General features: G+C 43.7%; 1 protein-coding gene across 1 annotated transcript in view; it reads left to right on the top strand.

Annotated features, from left to right (window-relative positions):
• Positions 1 to 320: 320 nt before the first annotated feature.
• The window catches only part of CD276 (CD276 molecule), a 74,296-nt gene continuing 56,110 nt past the window's right edge, over positions 321 to 18,506 (top strand). The window contains exon 1 of the mRNA XM_056572766.1: positions 321 to 397. The gene's annotated coding sequence lies outside the window, so the exon portion shown is untranslated. The remainder of the gene's footprint in view (positions 398 to 18,506) is intronic.

The raw sequence follows: 18,506 nt of genomic DNA, 5'->3' as shown, positions 1-18,506 counted from the left end.
CAGCACAAAACTTAAATAGGAGGACAGTGCATGGGAGGGATTTAGCTGAACTGAGAAGAAACAGTGTGTGACAGTATTATTATTACAAGCTGTGTGTGGCGGGTTTATATTTATAGGGTACATCGAATGGTAGTATATTCAGAGGGTATAGTGTGTGGCAGCATTATATTCAGAGGGTACAGTGTCTGACAGTATTATATTCAGGGGGCACAGTATCTAGCAGGGTTATACAGTAATGATTATTGTCTTCACATAGAGGATGAGGATCTACTGACAAAGTGAGGAACCTATGATGTCCGGGTGTCAGACTCTGCAGAGAAGATGCAGCTGGAAGAAGACACAGCCTCTGAGCCAGATGAAGAAGAAAAGGAAAGACCACAGAGAAGACATCACTCAGGTCACTAATATCATTGTGTATTCTCCTGACTGTCCCATCAGAGCTGTAGTCACTTGTTGGTTCTGCAGGGATGATGGCGAAACTGTTCCTTAATCTGTGGCTCTCCAGCTGTTACCAAACTACAACTCCCATAATGTCTGAGGCTCTCCAGGCATGATAAGAGGTGTTAGCTTTGCAACAGCTATCACCACTTCATCTGAGGTGTTCAGTGGAGGTCCCAGCAGTCGGACCCCCACCAAAAAAAAATGGGCTGCTTATTCTAAAATGCCCAGGCCTATTTGTGGTCTCAGTTCGGTCCTGGCGCAGGGGGTAGGGGGCCCAGGGGCAATTTTTTGCACCGGGGCCCTATGGTTTCTAGCCACGTCTCTGCAGGGAGCTGATAATATACTTATGTACAGCACCCTGTGGTGTCCTGTGTATCACTGGTAACCTCATCCCCACAGCCAGATAACAGGGAGGTGATCATAATCCTATGTATAGCACTATGTTGGTCCTGGGTATCACTGGTAGCCTCACCAGAGCCAGATAATAGGGTGGTGATAATAATAATCCTGGGCAGTTTTTCCACACAGAAATTTGCTGTATAAGGCAGGTAGTTAAGAAAAACCTGGCATCCTTGGTCTACTTCGTCTCCTCTGTCCCCCCCCCCCCCCCCCCTCCCATCTTAAAGAGACAGAGATCATATGACAAGCGCGGCTTAATGAACAATGATAGGTGGCTTGGTTGGACATTGATAGAAAGGTGGTGTGGCTTTATTATATTAGCCACACACCCTTTCTCCAAATTTCAGCAGTAAGGACTGCTGGCACATGTAATTTTAATAGGGTGTACAGGAGGAAAAAGCAGAGAGAAAATGGAGGATGGTGCAAATCAGGAAGCAGTAAGTGGTGCCAGAAACTAGCCAGTGGGAACTTTGTAAGTACATTTTATGTAAGTACTTTTTTTTTTTTTTCTGGTCCCTGGATAACCACTCTATGGGTAAATGCACACTAGATGGATTTGCTGTGGAAAACCAAATGCACTAGCATAGCATTTTTGGATTAAAAAGCCACAACATTTTCAGCATGTCACTGCATAGTGCAAAAATTTGCAATGTTTTGCCCTTTTATGCCAGCCACACCAGTTTTAAAAATGTGAGGTATGAGGCAAAAGGAGGCATGACCTAAGCACCCACCTGATCTACTTCTGCCTGTTATATTTTGTACCTGAAATCTGTGGCAGCTTGGAGATTTCTAAACTATGGCCAGTGAAGTGCTAGATTTATTACCCCCTTAAGGACCAAGCCCATTTTGGCCTTAAAGGGGTACTTCGCCCCTAGACATCTTATCCCCTATCCAAAGGATAGGGGATAAGAAGACTGATCACAGGGGTCCCGCCACTGGAAACCCCAGCATTCTCTCCTGCAGCACCCCTTGTCATCTGGTGCACGGAGCGATGCAGGGGCCGGAGGCTCGGTACATCACCGCCCCGCCCCCTCATGAAATCACACCCCCAGCAGGGGTTTCCCACGATCAGACATCTTATCCCCTATCCTTTCGATAGGGGATAAGATGTCTAGGCACAGAGTACCCCTTTAAGGACCAGGCCAATTTTAGTTTTTGCACTTTCATTTTTTCCTCCTCCCCTTCTAAAAATCATAACGCTTTCAGCGTTGCACCTACAGTGTTGCTTGTTTTTTGCGTCACCAATTGTACTTTTGCAATGAAATCAATAATTTCACCACAAAATCTACAGCGAAACAATATAATATATATATATATATTTGTGGGGTGGAATTGAAAAAAAAAGAAAAAAACTAATTTTAGTAACTTCCATTCCTACACAGTGCACTTTTCGGTAAAAATTACACCTTATCATTATTCTATAGATCCATACGGTTACAAGGATACCCAATTTATGTAGATTTTATTTTATTTTACTACATAAAAAAAAATTACAACTACAAGCACCAAAATTTGTATGCTTAAAGATGTCCTCTTCTAATCCTATAGCTTTTTATACATTTTTTTATAGTATATGAAGTGACCAAAAATGCACAATTTTGGACTTCGGTATTTTTCTTACATATACGCCATTGACCGTGCAGTTTAACTAACCTTATATTTTAATAGTTCGGACATATACGCATGCAACAAAACCACATTTTTTTTTACATTTTTTATTTTTTTTTAAATGGGAAAAGGGGAGAGGATGATATCAGCAGACTTTTATTTGGGAAGGGGTTAATTCACTTTTATTAACTTTTTTTTTTTTTTTACACTTTTGACTTATTTTTTCTTAGTCCCCATAGGTGGGCTATAACATGCAATCTTTTGATTGCATACACTGTTCAATGCTAAGCTTTGCCTCAGCATTGATCAGTACTCTGCTGCTCTAATCTGCCATGGCTGGCCAGAGCTTCTGAACATCGATTGGACAGCGAGGAGGCAGGTAAGAGCCCCCCACCATCCACTCAGCTGATCGGCTGCTCAACTTTGATCACAGTGTCTAAAGGGTTAATGCCGGGTATCGGCCTGATTGGCAATGTTCGGCATTAACTGTGGGTCCTGGCTCCTCATAGCAACCGGGACCCACGGGGTAAACTTGTGAGCATGCTTCTAGCCCCAGTAAAGGGACCAGGGCGTACAGGTTCGCCCTCGGTCCTTAAGTACCAGGGCGCAAGAGCATACCTATGCGCCCTGCGTCCTGAACGGGTTAAGAGATGAGCACCTCTTAACTAATCGAAATACTAATGGAATGCCAGGGGGACTTTATTTAACCATTTAAATGCCCACTGTCTTAAAAATAATTTTTTGGCATATGATACAGCAGGTAAAATAAATAAGATTTGTAATATACTCCATGTAGAAAAAAAAATGTTTATGTCACTTTCATGGCCTTATAAATCTGACCACTATAGGGGCTCCCTTCTGGTGCAGACTGCATTCCGTCTGTTCAAAAGCACAGACTTAGGTCTCCTGCTGGACTGGCAGGAGACTTAATTTAGGAAGTGCTGTCTGGCTAAAGGCAGTGAATAGCACTTGTGTGAAACAGGGAGAGTGAGTGCTATTCACTGCCTATGGCCAGACAGCACTTACTGAGATTGGTCTCACCGCAGTCACAAGCGGACACAATGAGTTAACCATCCACAGAAGTGAGCACGCTTTTGTGACTGCCGGCGGGGCATCAACAGTGTGAAATACGCTGAGGATGCACTCTGTGTGACCCTACCCTTATTAAATATTGCGTTTCTGCAGTATGTTAGAGGTATCCTTCAGCATTACCAGGGCCAGTTTTAGGCTTAGCGTGGCCCTGGGCAAAATCAAAAGAGGGGCCCCAAAAGTCGTAATAGTGCACTAACTAGATTTGCACATTTTTGGTCACTTCAAATACCATAAAAAATATCTAAAAAAGCAATTGAAAAGTCCCATCAAAACAAAAATGGTACCGATAAAGATAAAACTACATATCACAGCGCAAAAAATGACCTCATTCATCCCCATATACTGATAAATAAAAGAGTTATAGGGATCAGAATAGTACAATTTTATATTTTTGTATAGTTCCCCCACATTAGGTTGGCAGGATAGTTCCCCCACATTAGGTTGGCAGTATAGTTTCCCCCACATTAGGTTGGCAGTATAGTTCCCCCACATTAGGTTGTAGTTCCTCCACATTACGTTGGCAGTATAGTTCCCCCCCACATTAGGTTGGCAGTATGTTCCCTCACATTAGGTTGTAGTTCCCCCACATTAGGTTGGCAGTATGTTCCCCCACCCCCTTAGGTAGGCAGTATAGTTTCCCCACATTAGGTAGGCAGTATAGTTCCCCCACATTAGGTTGCAGTTCCCCCCCATTAGGTTGGCAGTATGTTTCCCCCACATTAGGTTGGCAGTTCCCCCCCCCCCCCATTAGGTTGGCAGTATGTTCCCCCACATTAGGTTGCAGTTCTCCCCCCCCCCCCCCCATTAGGTTGGCAGTATGTTCCCCCACATTAGGTTACAGTCCCCCCCCCATTAGGTTGGCAGTATGTTCCCCCCACATTAGGTCTGCAGTATGTTCCCCCACATTAGGTTGCAGTCCCGTCCCCCACATTAGGTGTGCAGTATGTTCCTCCACATTAGGTGTGCAGTATGTTCCCCCACATTAGGTTGGCAGTATAGTTCCCCCACATTAGGTTGGCAGTATGTTCCCCCACATTAGGTTGCAGTCCCCCACATTAGGTTGGCAGTATAGTTCCCCTCTCCCCGCCCCCCCCCCCCCACATTAGGTGTGCAGTATGTTCCCCCACATTGGGTTGCAGTCCCGTCCCCCACATTAGGTTGGCAGTATGTTCCCCCACATTAGGTTGGCAGTATAGTTCCCCTCTCCCACCCCACTTTTTCTATTTTTCACAGTTCCTTACCTGGCTGCGCTCCGCAGGCTCAGGCAATGCGGCAGGACTTGTGGGCTGTGTGGTTAATATGACGAGTGACGTGTCCTGCCGGGTCATCTATGCTGCGTCAGGGACGTCACTCCTCATTTCCTGCAGCCGGACACAGAACGCTTCACGATACACAGTTTTTTTCACTACACCAGCGCTGCAGGAAATGAGGAGTGATGTCACTGACGCCGCATAGAGGACCCGGCAGGACACGTCACTCGTCATATTATTGACACAGCCCACAAAACCCGCCACATTACCTCAGCCTGCGGAGCGCGGCCAGGTAAGGAAATGTGAAAAATAGTGAAAGGTCTGCCGCTAGTCACGGTTTTAAAGTGACCGCGGCTGGGTTGCTTATCTTTAACAAGCAGCTGGCGCTGCGGACACTTTAAAACAGTTGCCCCCCCCTACTGAACAGCCGGCAGGGGGCCCCCTGGGGGATGGGGGCCCTAGGCAATTGCTTGGGTTGCCCCCCCCACCCCTAACCCCGGCCCTGAGCATTACAACAAAAAAGTGATGGCGACAAATACTGCAGTAGTCCCATTCAGATCCCACCAAATTTATGTATACTAGGAGAAAGTGGCCCTAACAAAGTCACTAGGTGACTCCGTTCGGGGCATCAAAATGAATGAGACTGCTACAGTCTACATTGACATCCCTTTTTTTATATGCCAATGGACACCTCTAGCATTCTGCAGAAATGCTGTATAAATGGGAACTATCCCCCCCGATTGGTCCCTGGTCTAGCTTGTACATATTTCTTTCTGAGACAAAAATCTTGTGGTCTACATGGGGTCACTTGAGGGGGTGCGGTATCGTTCTGCCAGCTCCGATCCTTTGCAGGCAATTCATATAATGATATCCTGAAAGCCAAAGGGCGCTCCTCTTCTTCTGGGCCCTTCCAGGCGGTCAGGCAACCAAATATGGCCTAAGCAGTGGTATTGCCGAACACGGGATGATCAGTGAAATAAAATATTGGGTGTATTTCCTCCTTTTCAGACCCAATGTACAAAAAACATTTTTTTTTTTACATTTTTTTTAAATTTTTTACATAGACTTTGTAATAATTCCTGCCAAGAAACTATTGTGTTAAAATACTCACTATACCCCCTAGTGAATACCTTAAGGGGTCTAGTTTATAGAGTGGGGTCATTTGGTGGGGGGGGGGGGGGAAGGGTCATATGTTCTTCTACATTAAAGGAGTACTCTGGTGCAAAACTTTTTTTTTTTTAATCAACTGGTGCCATAAAGTTACGCAGATTTGTAAATTACTTCTATTAACAAATCTTAATCCTTCCAGTACTTATTAGCTGCTGAATACTACAGAGGAAATTATTTTCTTTTTGGAACACAGAGCTCTCTGCTGACATCTCTAGCCATTTTAAGAACTGTCCAGAGTAGGAGAAAATCCCCATAGAAAACATATGCTGCTCTGGACAGTTCATAAAATGGGCAGAGATGTCAGCAGAGAGCACTTTGTTACAAAAAGAAAAGAATTTCCTCTGTAGTATTCAGCAGCTAATAAGTACTGGAAGGATTAAGATTTTTTAATAGAAGTAATTTACAAATCTGTTTAACTTTCTGGCACCAGTTGATTTAAAAACAAAAAAAAAAAGTTTTCCACTGGAGTACCCCTTTAACCTCTTCAGGACACAGGGCGTATGGACACGCCCTGCATTCCGAGTCCTTAAGGACCGAGGGCGTATTCATACGCCCGTGGGAAATCCGGTTCCCACCGCTAGCCTGTTGGGGACCGGAGCTGGATGCCTGCTGAAATCATTCAGCAGGCACCCTGGCACATCGCCCAGGGGGTCCTGAGACCCCCCCCCCATGTCGGCGATCGGAGAAAATCGCATGTCAATTCAGACATGCGATTTTCTCCAATTCCGGGCTGATCTGGTGACCCGATCACCCGGAAAATAGGGCTGATCGGAGTTGTCAGCAACAACCCCGATCAGCCTAAAGGATTGGAGTGAGATCGCAAAGCTGCGATCTACTCCTATCCCCTGCCATTACTCAGAACGGAGTTCTGACCAATGGCAGCGCAGGACAGGGGGTTGCCATGGCAACCCCCCGTTCTGCCCGCCCCTGGATGTCGAGGGGCTCTGGGAAGAAGATGGAGGCCGTACCTGCAGGAGAAGATGCCTGGGGACCTGGGATCTTCGCTGGAGCCTGCAGGATCCTGATCAGGTAGGGAATCGACAGTGGGGGGGGGGGGGGGGGAATTGAAAGTGAAAGTAAATCGATCTTTACTGTGGCAACCACTAGGGGTGCCAAACTGCAACTCCCAGCATGCCCAGACAGCCAAAAGCTGTCTGGGCATGCTGGGAGTTGTAGTTTTGCAACATCTGGAGGGTCACAGTTTGGAGACCACTGTTACAGTGGTGCCCAAACAGTAGCCTTCCAGATGTTGCCAAACTACAACTCTCAGCATGCCTTGACTGCCCAGGCATGCTGGGAGATGTAGTTCTGTAACATCTGTCCCTTCAGATTTAGCAATTTTCATGACATTTTAGAAAATTGCTGCTCTACTTTGAAGCCCTCTAATTTTTTCAAAAAGCAAAAATATGTCCATTTTATGATGCCAACATAAAGTGGACATATTGTATTTGTGAAGAAAAATAAAGTTTATTTGGAATATCCATTTTCCTTACAATTAGAGAGCTTCAAAGTTAGAAAAATGCAAAATTTTCAAAATTTTCATGAAATTTGGGGATTTTTCACCAAAAAAGGATGCAATTAACGCCGAAAATTTGCCACTAAAATAAAGTAGAATATGTCACGAAAAAACAATCTCAGAATCAGAATATTCGGTAAAAGCGTTTTCGCGTTATTAATTCGTAAAGTGACGGTGGTCATAATTGCTAAAAAGGGCTCAGTCCTTAAGGTGAAAAAGGGCTGCGTCCTTAAGGGGTTAACGACGCAGGACGTATACTTACGTCCTGCGCCGGCTCCCGCGATATGAAACGGGATCGCGCCACGATCCTACATCATATCGCGTCGGTCCCGGCACTCATCAACGGCCGGGACCCGCGGCTAATACCACACATCGCCGATCGCGGCGATGTGCGGCATTAACCCTTTAGAAGCGGCGGTCAAAGCTGACCGCCGCTTCTAAAGTGAAAGTGACCCGGCTGCTCAGTCGGGCTGTTCGGGACCGCCGCGGTGAAATTGCGGCATCCCGAACAGCTGACCGGACACCGGGAGGGCCCTTACCTGCCTCCTCGGTGTCCGATCGACGAAGGACTGCTCCGTGCCCGAGATCCAGGCAGGAGCAGTCAAGCGCCGATAATGCTGATCACAGGCGTGTTAATGCACGCCAGTGATCAGCATAGGAGATCGGTGTGTGCAGTATTATAGGTCCCTATGGGACCTATAACACTGCAAAAAAATGTTAAAAAAGTGTTAATAAAGGTCATTTAACCCCTTCCCTAATAAAAGTTTGAATCACCCCCCTTTTCCCATAAAAAAAAGAAAACAGTGTTAAAAAATAAATAAATAAACATATGTGGTATCGCCGCGTGCGTAAATGACATTAATTAAACCGCACGGTCAATGGCGTACGGGCAAAAAAATTCCAAAGTCCAAAAAAGCGTATTTTGGTCACTTTTTATACCATTAAAAAAATGAATAAAAAGTTATCAAAAAGTCCGATCAAAACAAAAATCATACCGATAAAAACTTCAGATCACGGCGCAAAAAATGAGTCCTCATACCGCCCTGTACATGGAAAAATAAAAAAGTTATAGGGGCCAGAAGATTACATTTTTAAACGTATAAATTTTCCTGCATGTAGTTATGATTTTTTCCAGAAGTGCGACAAAATCAAACCTATATAAGTAGGGTATCATTTTAACCGTATGGACCTACAGAATAATGATAAGGTGTAATTTTTACCGAAATATGCACTGCGTAGAAACGGAAGCCCCCAAATGTTTTTGTTTCGATTTTGTCGCACAATGATTTTTTTTTCCGTTTCGCCGTGCATTTTTGGGTAAAATGACTAATGTCATTGCAAAGTAGAATTGGTGATGCAAAAAATAAGCCATAATATGGATTTTTAGGTGGAAAATTGAAAGGGTTAGGATTTTTAAAAGGTAAGGAGGAAAAAACGAAAGTGGAAAAACCCTGAGTCCTTAAGGGGTTAATGTTCCTGCAAACATTGCATAGCACATAAAAAAATATGTACTTTTAACATTTTCAAAATGTCAAGTAAAATTGTTAGGCTTCTAATTAATTTAAAATGTTAATTAAAAATAAATAAAACTTTCAAAATAAAGTAGACATATGAAAGTATAAGTTTCATAAACTATTCAGTATGTATAAATATAGTCAACCTATTAGTGTTAAAATAGCCAAAATAATTTGCTTTTGAAAATCTCATAATTTTTGGCATTGTAAAAAAAAAAAAACATTGTCAGAATTGTCGTGATTGGCAAAACATTATCAGAGTTATTCTCTAACAAAGTCATACTTCAACGATTTTGAAAAAACAGGCTTGGTCTTTAAGGGGCGTAGGGCTTTATAGGGGTACTCTGCCCCAAGGCATCTTATCCCCTATCCCTGCACCATCACGGGAATATGTCAAAAAGGGCGTGGCGTGACGTCACGACCTCCCGGATCCAGATTTCTGAACATAATGTTCAGAACGTCGGGGGGGGGGGCATACAGAGATTGCGGGCGTCGCAGCGGCCAGATCAGATATCTTATCCCCTATCCTTTGGAGTACACCTTTAAGGCCAAAAGTGTCCTTAAGGGGTTAAGTCTCACAGGTGATACCCGGTCTTAGAAAATCCACCCCCCTTCCCCATCATCTGCAGAAAACCTGCCAGAAACATGTGCCAAAAGATTTTTGGAGAGGATTAGGTGCATACCTTCCCCATTGATTTCAGTGGGGAAAATCAGCGACATAAACTGACACAATGCAGTGACATGTCACTTCTTTGGTGAGGTTTCAACTGTAAGCAGCACTGTTTTATCCCAAAGTCTCAAGACGTTGAAGGCATTCTGGAGTGAAATGTGTTCACCAGTCTCAGGAAGCTTAGTCTCAGTCGCAGGTCATGGGTCCTCCAAAAGGATATTGACCCAAAACAAACAGCTAAAAACACCAAAGAATGGCTAAGAGCAAAACACTGGACTATTCTGAAGTGTCTATCTATGAGCCCTGATCTGAATCATATTAAACAATTGTGAAGAAGCTAAAACATGCAGTCTGGAGAAGGCACCTTCACACAGCTGGAGCAGTTTGCTTATGGGCCAGGATACCTAGAGACAAGTGCATTGAGAATTACAGAAATTTGCAGTGACTGCCTCAAAAGGTTGTGCAACAAAATAGTTAGTATTAAGAGTGGGGTCATTTGGTGGGGGGGGGGGGGGGAAGGGTCATATGTTCTTCTACATTAAAGGAGTACTCTGGTGCAAAACTTTTTTTTTTTTAATCAACTGGTGCCATAAAGTTACGCAGATTTGTAAATTACTTCTATTAACAAATCTTAATCCTTCCAGTACTTATTAGCTGCTGAATACTACAGAGGAAATTATTTTCTTTTTGGAACACAGAGCTCTCTGCTGACATCTCTAGCCATTTTAAGAACTGTCCAGAGTAGGAGAAAATCCCCATAGAAAACATATGCTGCTCTGGACAGTTCATAAAATGGGCAGAGATGTCAGCAGAGAGCACTTTGTTACAAAAAGAAAAGAATTTCCTCTGTAGTATTCAGCAGCTAATAAGTACTGGAAGGATTAAGATTTTTTAATAGAAGTAATTTACAAATCTGTTTAACTTTCTGGCACCAGTTGATTTAAAAACAAAAAAAAAAAGTTTTCCACTGGAGTACCCCTTTAACCTCTTCAGGACACAGGGCGTATGGACACGCCCTGCATTCCGAGTCCTTAAGGACCGAGGGCGTATTCATACGCCCGTGGGAAATCCGGTTCCCACCGCTAGCCTGTTGGGGACCGGAGCTGGATGCCTGCTGAAATCATTCAGCAGGCACCCTGGCACATCGCCCAGGGGGTCCTGAGACCCCCCCCCCATGTCGGCGATCGGAGAAAATCGCATGTCAATTCAGACATGCGATTTTCTCCAATTCCGGGCTGATCTGGTGACCCGATCACCCGGAAAATAGGGCTGATCGGAGTTGTCAGCAACAACCCCGATCAGCCTAAAGGATTGGAGTGAGATCGCAAAGCTGCGATCTACTCCTATCCCCTGCCATTACTCAGAACGGAGTTCTGACCAATGGCAGCGCAGGACAGGGGGTTGCCATGGCAACCCCCCGTTCTGCCCGCCCCTGGATGTCGAGGGGCTCTGGGAAGAAGATGGAGGCCGTACCTGCAGGAGAAGATGCCTGGGGACCTGGGATCTTCGCTGGAGCCTGCAGGATCCTGATCAGGTAGGGAATCGACAGTGGGGGGGGGGGGGGGGAATTGAAAGTGAAAGTAAATCGATCTTTACTGTGGCAACCACTAGGGGTGCCAAACTGCAACTCCCAGCATGCCCAGACAGCCAAAAGCTGTCTGGGCATGCTGGGAGTTGTAGTTTTGCAACATCTGGAGGGTCACAGTTTGGAGACCACTGTTACAGTGGTGCCCAAACAGTAGCCTTCCAGATGTTGCCAAACTACAACTCTCAGCATGCCTTGACTGCCCAGGCATGCTGGGAGATGTAGTTCTGTAACATCTGTCCCTTCAGATTTAGCAATTTTCATGACATTTTAGAAAATTGCTGCTCTACTTTGAAGCCCTCTAATTTTTTCAAAAAGCAAAAATATGTCCATTTTATGATGCCAACATAAAGTGGACATATTGTATTTGTGAAGAAAAATAAAGTTTATTTGGAATATCCATTTTCCTTACAATTAGAGAGCTTCAAAGTTAGAAAAATGCAAAATTTTCAAAATTTTCATGAAATTTGGGGATTTTTCACCAAAAAAGGATGCAATTAACGCCGAAAATTTGCCACTAAAATAAAGTAGAATATGTCACGAAAAAACAATCTCAGAATCAGAATATTCGGTAAAAGCGTTTTCGCGTTATTAATTCGTAAAGTGACGGTGGTCATAATTGCTAAAAAGGGCTCAGTCCTTAAGGTGAAAAAGGGCTGCGTCCTTAAGGGGTTAACGACGCAGGACGTATACTTACGTCCTGCGCCGGCTCCCGCGATATGAAACGGGATCGCGCCACGATCCTACATCATATCGCGTCGGTCCCGGCACTCATCAACGGCCGGGACCCGCGGCTAATACCACACATCGCCGATCGCGGCGATGTGCGGCATTAACCCTTTAGAAGCGGCGGTCAAAGCTGACCGCCGCTTCTAAAGTGAAAGTGACCCGGCTGCTCAGTCGGGCTGTTCGGGACCGCCGCGGTGAAATTGCGGCATCCCGAACAGCTGACCGGACACCGGGAGGGCCCTTACCTGCCTCCTCGGTGTCCGATCGACGAAGGACTGCTCCGTGCCCGAGATCCAGGCAGGAGCAGTCAAGCGCCGATAATGCTGATCACAGGCGTGTTAATGCACGCCAGTGATCAGCATAGGAGATCGGTGTGTGCAGTATTATAGGTCCCTATGGGACCTATAACACTGCAAAAAAATGTTAAAAAAGTGTTAATAAAGGTCATTTAACCCCTTCCCTAATAAAAGTTTGAATCACCCCCCTTTTCCCATAAAAAAAAGAAAACAGTGTTAAAAAATAAATAAATAAACATATGTGGTATCGCCGCGTGCGTAAATGACATTAATTAAACCGCACGGTCAATGGCGTACGGGCAAAAAAATTCCAAAGTCCAAAAAAGCGTATTTTGGTCACTTTTTATACCATTAAAAAAATGAATAAAAAGTTATCAAAAAGTCCGATCAAAACAAAAATCATACCGATAAAAACTTCAGATCACGGCGCAAAAAATGAGTCCTCATACCGCCCTGTACATGGAAAAATAAAAAAGTTATAGGGGCCAGAAGATTACATTTTTAAACGTATAAATTTTCCTGCATGTAGTTATGATTTTTTCCAGAAGTGCGACAAAATCAAACCTATATAAGTAGGGTATCATTTTAACCGTATGGACCTACAGAATAATGATAAGGTGTAATTTTTACCGAAATATGCACTGCGTAGAAACGGAAGCCCCCAAATGTTTTTGTTTCGATTTTGTCGCACAATGATTTTTTTTTCCGTTTCGCCGTGCATTTTTGGGTAAAATGACTAATGTCATTGCAAAGTAGAATTGGTGATGCAAAAAATAAGCCATAATATGGATTTTTAGGTGGAAAATTGAAAGGGTTAGGATTTTTAAAAGGTAAGGAGGAAAAAACGAAAGTGGAAAAACCCTGAGTCCTTAAGGGGTTAATGTTCCTGCAAACATTGCATAGCACATAAAAAAATATGTACTTTTAACATTTTCAAAATGTCAAGTAAAATTGTTAGGCTTCTAATTAATTTAAAATGTTAATTAAAAATAAATAAAACTTTCAAAATAAAGTAGACATATGAAAGTATAAGTTTCATAAACTATTCAGTATGTATAAATATAGTCAACCTATTAGTGTTAAAATAGCCAAAATAATTTGCTTTTGAAAATCTCATAATTTTTGGCATTGTAAAAAAAAAAAAACATTGTCAGAATTGTCGTGATTGGCAAAACATTATCAGAGTTATTCTCTAACAAAGTCATACTTCAACGATTTTGAAAAAACAGGCTTGGTCTTTAAGGGGCGTAGGGCTTTATAGGGGTACTCTGCCCCAAGGCATCTTATCCCCTATCCCTGCACCATCACGGGAATATGTCAAAAAGGGCGTGGCGTGACGTCACGACCTCCCGGATCCAGATTTCTGAACATAATGTTCAGAACGTCGGGGGGGGGGGGCATACAGAGATTGCGGGCGTCGCAGCGGCCAGATCAGATATCTTATCCCCTATCCTTTGGAGTACACCTTTAAGGCCAAAAGTGTCCTTAAGGGGTTAAGTCTCACAGGTGATACCCGGTCTTAGAAAATCCACCCCCCTTCCCCATCATCTGCAGAAAACCTGCCAGAAACATGTGCCAAAAGATTTTTGGAGAGGATTAGGTGCATACCTTCCCCATTGATTTCAGTGGGGAAAATCAGCGACATAAACTGACACAATGCAGTGACATGTCACTTCTTTGGTGAGGTTTCAACTGTAAGCAGCACTGTTTTATCCCAAAGTCTCAAGACGTTGAAGGCATTCTGGAGTGAAATGTGTTCACCAGTCTCAGGAAGCTTAGTCTCAGTCGCAGGTCATGGGTCCTCCAAAAGGATATTGACCCAAAACAAACAGCTAAAAACACCAAAGAATGGCTAAGAGCAAAACACTGGACTATTCTGAAGTGTCTATCTATGAGCCCTGATCTGAATCATATTAAACAATTGTGAAGAAGCTAAAACATGCAGTCTGGAGAAGGCACCTTCACACAGCTGGAGCAGTTTGCTTATGGGCCAGGATACCTAGAGACAAGTGCATTGAGAATTACAGAAATTTGCAGTGACTGCCTCAAAAGGTTGTGCAACAAAATAGTTAGTATTAAGAGTGGGGTCATTTGGTGGGGGGGGGGGGGGGAAGGGTCATATGTTCTTCTACATTAAAGGAGTACTCTGGTGCAAAACTTTTTTTTTTTTAATCAACTGGTGCCATAAAGTTACGCAGATTTGTAAATTACTTCTATTAACAAATCTTAATCCTTCCAGTACTTATTAGCTGCTGAATACTACAGAGGAAATTATTTTCTTTTTGGAACACAGAGCTCTCTGCTGACATCTCTAGCCATTTTAAGAACTGTCCAGAGTAGGAGAAAATCCCCATAGAAAACATATGCTGCTCTGGACAGTTCATAAAATGGGCAGAGATGTCAGCAGAGAGCACTTTGTTACAAAAAGAAAAGAATTTCCTCTGTAGTATTCAGCAGCTAATAAGTACTGGAAGGATTAAGATTTTTTAATAGAAGTAATTTACAAATCTGTTTAACTTTCTGGCACCAGTTGATTTAAAAACAAAAAAAAAAAGTTTTCCACTGGAGTACCCCTTTAACCTCTTCAGGACACAGGGCGTATGGACACGCCCTGCATTCCGAGTCCTTAAGGACCGAGGGCGTATTCATACGCCCGTGGGAAATCCGGTTCCCACCGCTAGCCTGTTGGGGACCGGAGCTGGATGCCTGCTGAAATCATTCAGCAGGCACCCTGGCACATCGCCCAGGGGGTCCTGAGACCCCCCCCCCATGTCGGCGATCGGAGAAAATCGCATGTCAATTCAGACATGCGATTTTCTCCAATTCCGGGCTGATCTGGTGACCCGATCACCCGGAAAATAGGGCTGATCGGAGTTGTCAGCAACAACCCCGATCAGCCTAAAGGATTGGAGTGAGATCGCAAAGCTGCGATCTACTCCTATCCCCTGCCATTACTCAGAACGGAGTTCTGACCAATGGCAGCGCAGGACAGGGGGTTGCCATGGCAACCCCCCGTTCTGCCCGCCCCTGGATGTCGAGGGGCTCTGGGAAGAAGATGGAGGCCGTACCTGCAGGAGAAGATGCCTGGGGACCTGGGATCTTCGCTGGAGCCTGCAGGATCCTGATCAGGTAGGGAATCGACAGTGGGGGGGGGGGGGGGGGGAATTGAAAGTGAAAGTAAATCGATCTTTACTGTGGCAACCACTAGGGGTGCCAAACTGCAACTCCCAGCATGCCCAGACAGCCAAAAGCTGTCTGGGCATGCTGGGAGTTGTAGTTTTGCAACATCTGGAGGGTCACAGTTTGGAGACCACTGTTACAGTGGTGCCCAAACAGTAGCCTTCCAGATGTTGCCAAACTACAACTCTCAGCATGCCTTGACTGCCCAGGCATGCTGGGAGATGTAGTTCTGTAACATCTGTCCCTTCAGATTTAGCAATTTTCATGACATTTTAGAAAATTGCTGCTCTACTTTGAAGCCCTCTAATTTTTTCAAAAAGCAAAAATATGTCCATTTTATGATGCCAACATAAAGTGGACATATTGTATTTGTGAAGAAAAATAAAGTTTATTTGGAATATCCATTTTCCTTACAATTAGAGAGCTTCAAAGTTAGAAAAATGCAAAATTTTCAAAATTTTCATGAAATTTGGGGATTTTTCACCAAAAAAGGATGCAATTAACGCCGAAAATTTGCCACTAAAATAAAGTAGAATATGTCACGAAAAAACAATCTCAGAATCAGAATATTCGGTAAAAGCGTTTTCGCGTTATTAATTCGTAAAGTGACGGTGGTCATAATTGCTAAAAAGGGCTCAGTCCTTAAGGTGAAAAAGGGCTGCGTCCTTAAGGGGTTAACGACGCAGGACGTATACTTACGTCCTGCGCCGGCTCCCGCGATATGAAACGGGATCGCGCCACGATCCTACATCATATCGCGTCGGTCCCGGCACTCATCAACGGCCGGGACCCGCGGCTAATACCACACATCGCCGATCGCGGCGATGTGCGGCATTAACCCTTTAGAAGCGGCGGTCAAAGCTGACCGCCGCTTCTAAAGTGAAAGTGACCCGGCTGCTCAGTCGGGCTGTTCGGGACCGCCGCGGTGAAATTGCGGCATCCCGAACAGCTGACCGGACACCGGGAGGGCCCTTACCTGCCTCCTCGGTGTCCGATCGACGAAGGACTGCTCCGTGCCCGAGATCCAGGCAGGAGCAGTCAAGCGCCGATAATGCTGATCACAGGCGTGTTAATGCACGCCAGTGATCAGCATAGGAGATCGGTGTGTGCAGTATTATAGGTCCCTATGGGACCTATAACACTGCAAAAAAATGTTAAAAAAGTGTTAATAAAGGTCATTTAACCCCTTCCCTAATAAAAGTTTGAATCACCCCCCTTTTCCCATAAAAAAAAGAAAACAGTGTTAAAAAATAAATAAATAAACATATGTGGTATCGCCGCGTGCGTAAATGACATTAATTAAACCGCACGGTCAATGGCGTACGGGCAAAAAAATTCCAAAGTCCAAAAAAGCGTATTTTGGTCACTTTTTATACCATTAAAAAAATGAATAAAAAGTTATCAAAAAGTCCGATCAAAACAAAAATCATACCGATAAAAACTTCAGATCACGGCGCAAAAAATGAGTCCTCATACCGCCCTGTACATGGAAAAATAAAAAAGTTATAGGGGCCAGAAGATTACATTTTTAAACGTATAAATTTTCCTGCATGTAGTTATGATTTTTTCCAGAAGTGCGACAAAATCAAACCTATATAAGTAGGGTATCATTTTAACCGTATGGAACTACAGAATAATGATAAGGTGTAATTTTTACCGAAATATGCACTGCGTAGAAACGGAAGCCCCCAAATGTTTTTGTTTCGATTTTGTCGCACAATGATTTTTTTTTCCGTTTCGCCGTGCATTTTTGGGTAAAATGACTAATGTCATTGCAAAGTAGAATTGGTGATGCAAAAAATAAGCCATAATATGGATTTTTAGGTGGAAAATTGAAAGGGTTAGGATTTTTAAAAGGTAAGGAGGAAAAAACGAAAGTGGAAAAACCCTGAGTCCTTAAGGGGTTAATGTTCCTGCAAACATTGCATAGCACATAAAAAAATATGTACTTTTAACATTTTCAAAATGTCAAGTAAAATTGTTAGGCTTCTAATTAATTTAAAATGTTAATTAAAAATAAATAAAACTTTCAAAATAAAGTAGACATATGAAAGTATAAGTTTCATAAACTATTCAGTATGTATAAATATAGTCAACCTATTAGTGTTAAAATAGCCAAAATAATTTGCTTTTGAAAATCTCATAATTTTTGGCATTGTAAAAAAAAAAAAACATTGTCAGAATTGTCGTGATTGGCAAAACATTATCAGAGTTATTCTCTAACAAAGTCATACTTCAACGATTTTGAAAAAACAGGCTTGGTCTTTAAGGGGCGTAGGGCTTTATAGGGGTACTCTGCCCCAAGGCATCTTATCCCCTATCCCTGCACCATCACGGGAATATGTCAAAAAGGGCGTGGCGTGACGTCACGACCTCCCGGATCCAGATTTCTGAACATAATGTTCAGAACGTCGGGGGGGGGGGGCATACAGAGATTGCGGGCGTCGCAGCGGCCAGATCAGATATCTTATCCCCTATCCTTTGGAGTACACCTTTAAGGCCAAAAGTGTCCTTAAGGGGTTAAGTCTCACAGGTGATACCCGGTCTTAGAAAATCCACCCCCCTTCCCCATCATCTGCAGAAAACCTGCCAGAAACATGTGCCAAAAGATTTTTGGAGAGGATTAGGTGCATACCTTCCCCATTGATTTCAGTGGGGAAAATCAGCGACATAAACTGACACAATGCAGTGACATGTCACTTCTTTGGTGAGGTTTCAACTGTAAGCAGCACTGTTTTATCCCAAAGTCTCAAGACGTTGAAGGCATTCTGGAGTGAAATGTGTTCACCAGTCTCAGGAAGCTTAGTCTCAGTCGCAGGTCATGGGTCCTCCAAAAGGATATTGACCCAAAACAAACAGCTAAAAACACCAAAGAATGGCTAAGAGCAAAACACTGGACTATTCTGAAGTGTCTATCTATGAGCCCTGATCTGAATCATATTAAACAATTGTGAAGAAGCTAAAACATGCAGTCTGGAGAAGGCACCTTCACACAGCTGGAGCAGTTTGCTTATGGGCCAGGATACCTAGAGACAAGTGCATTGAGAATTACAGAA

The sequence above is a fragment of the Hyla sarda genome, chromosome 4 (assembly GCF_029499605.1).
Source record: "Hyla sarda isolate aHylSar1 chromosome 4, aHylSar1.hap1, whole genome shotgun sequence".
Taxonomy (NCBI): Eukaryota; Metazoa; Chordata; class Amphibia; order Anura; family Hylidae; genus Hyla; species Hyla sarda.
The sequence above is the reverse complement of the archived record's forward strand: the minus strand, read 5'-3'. Positions and strand labels throughout refer to the sequence as shown.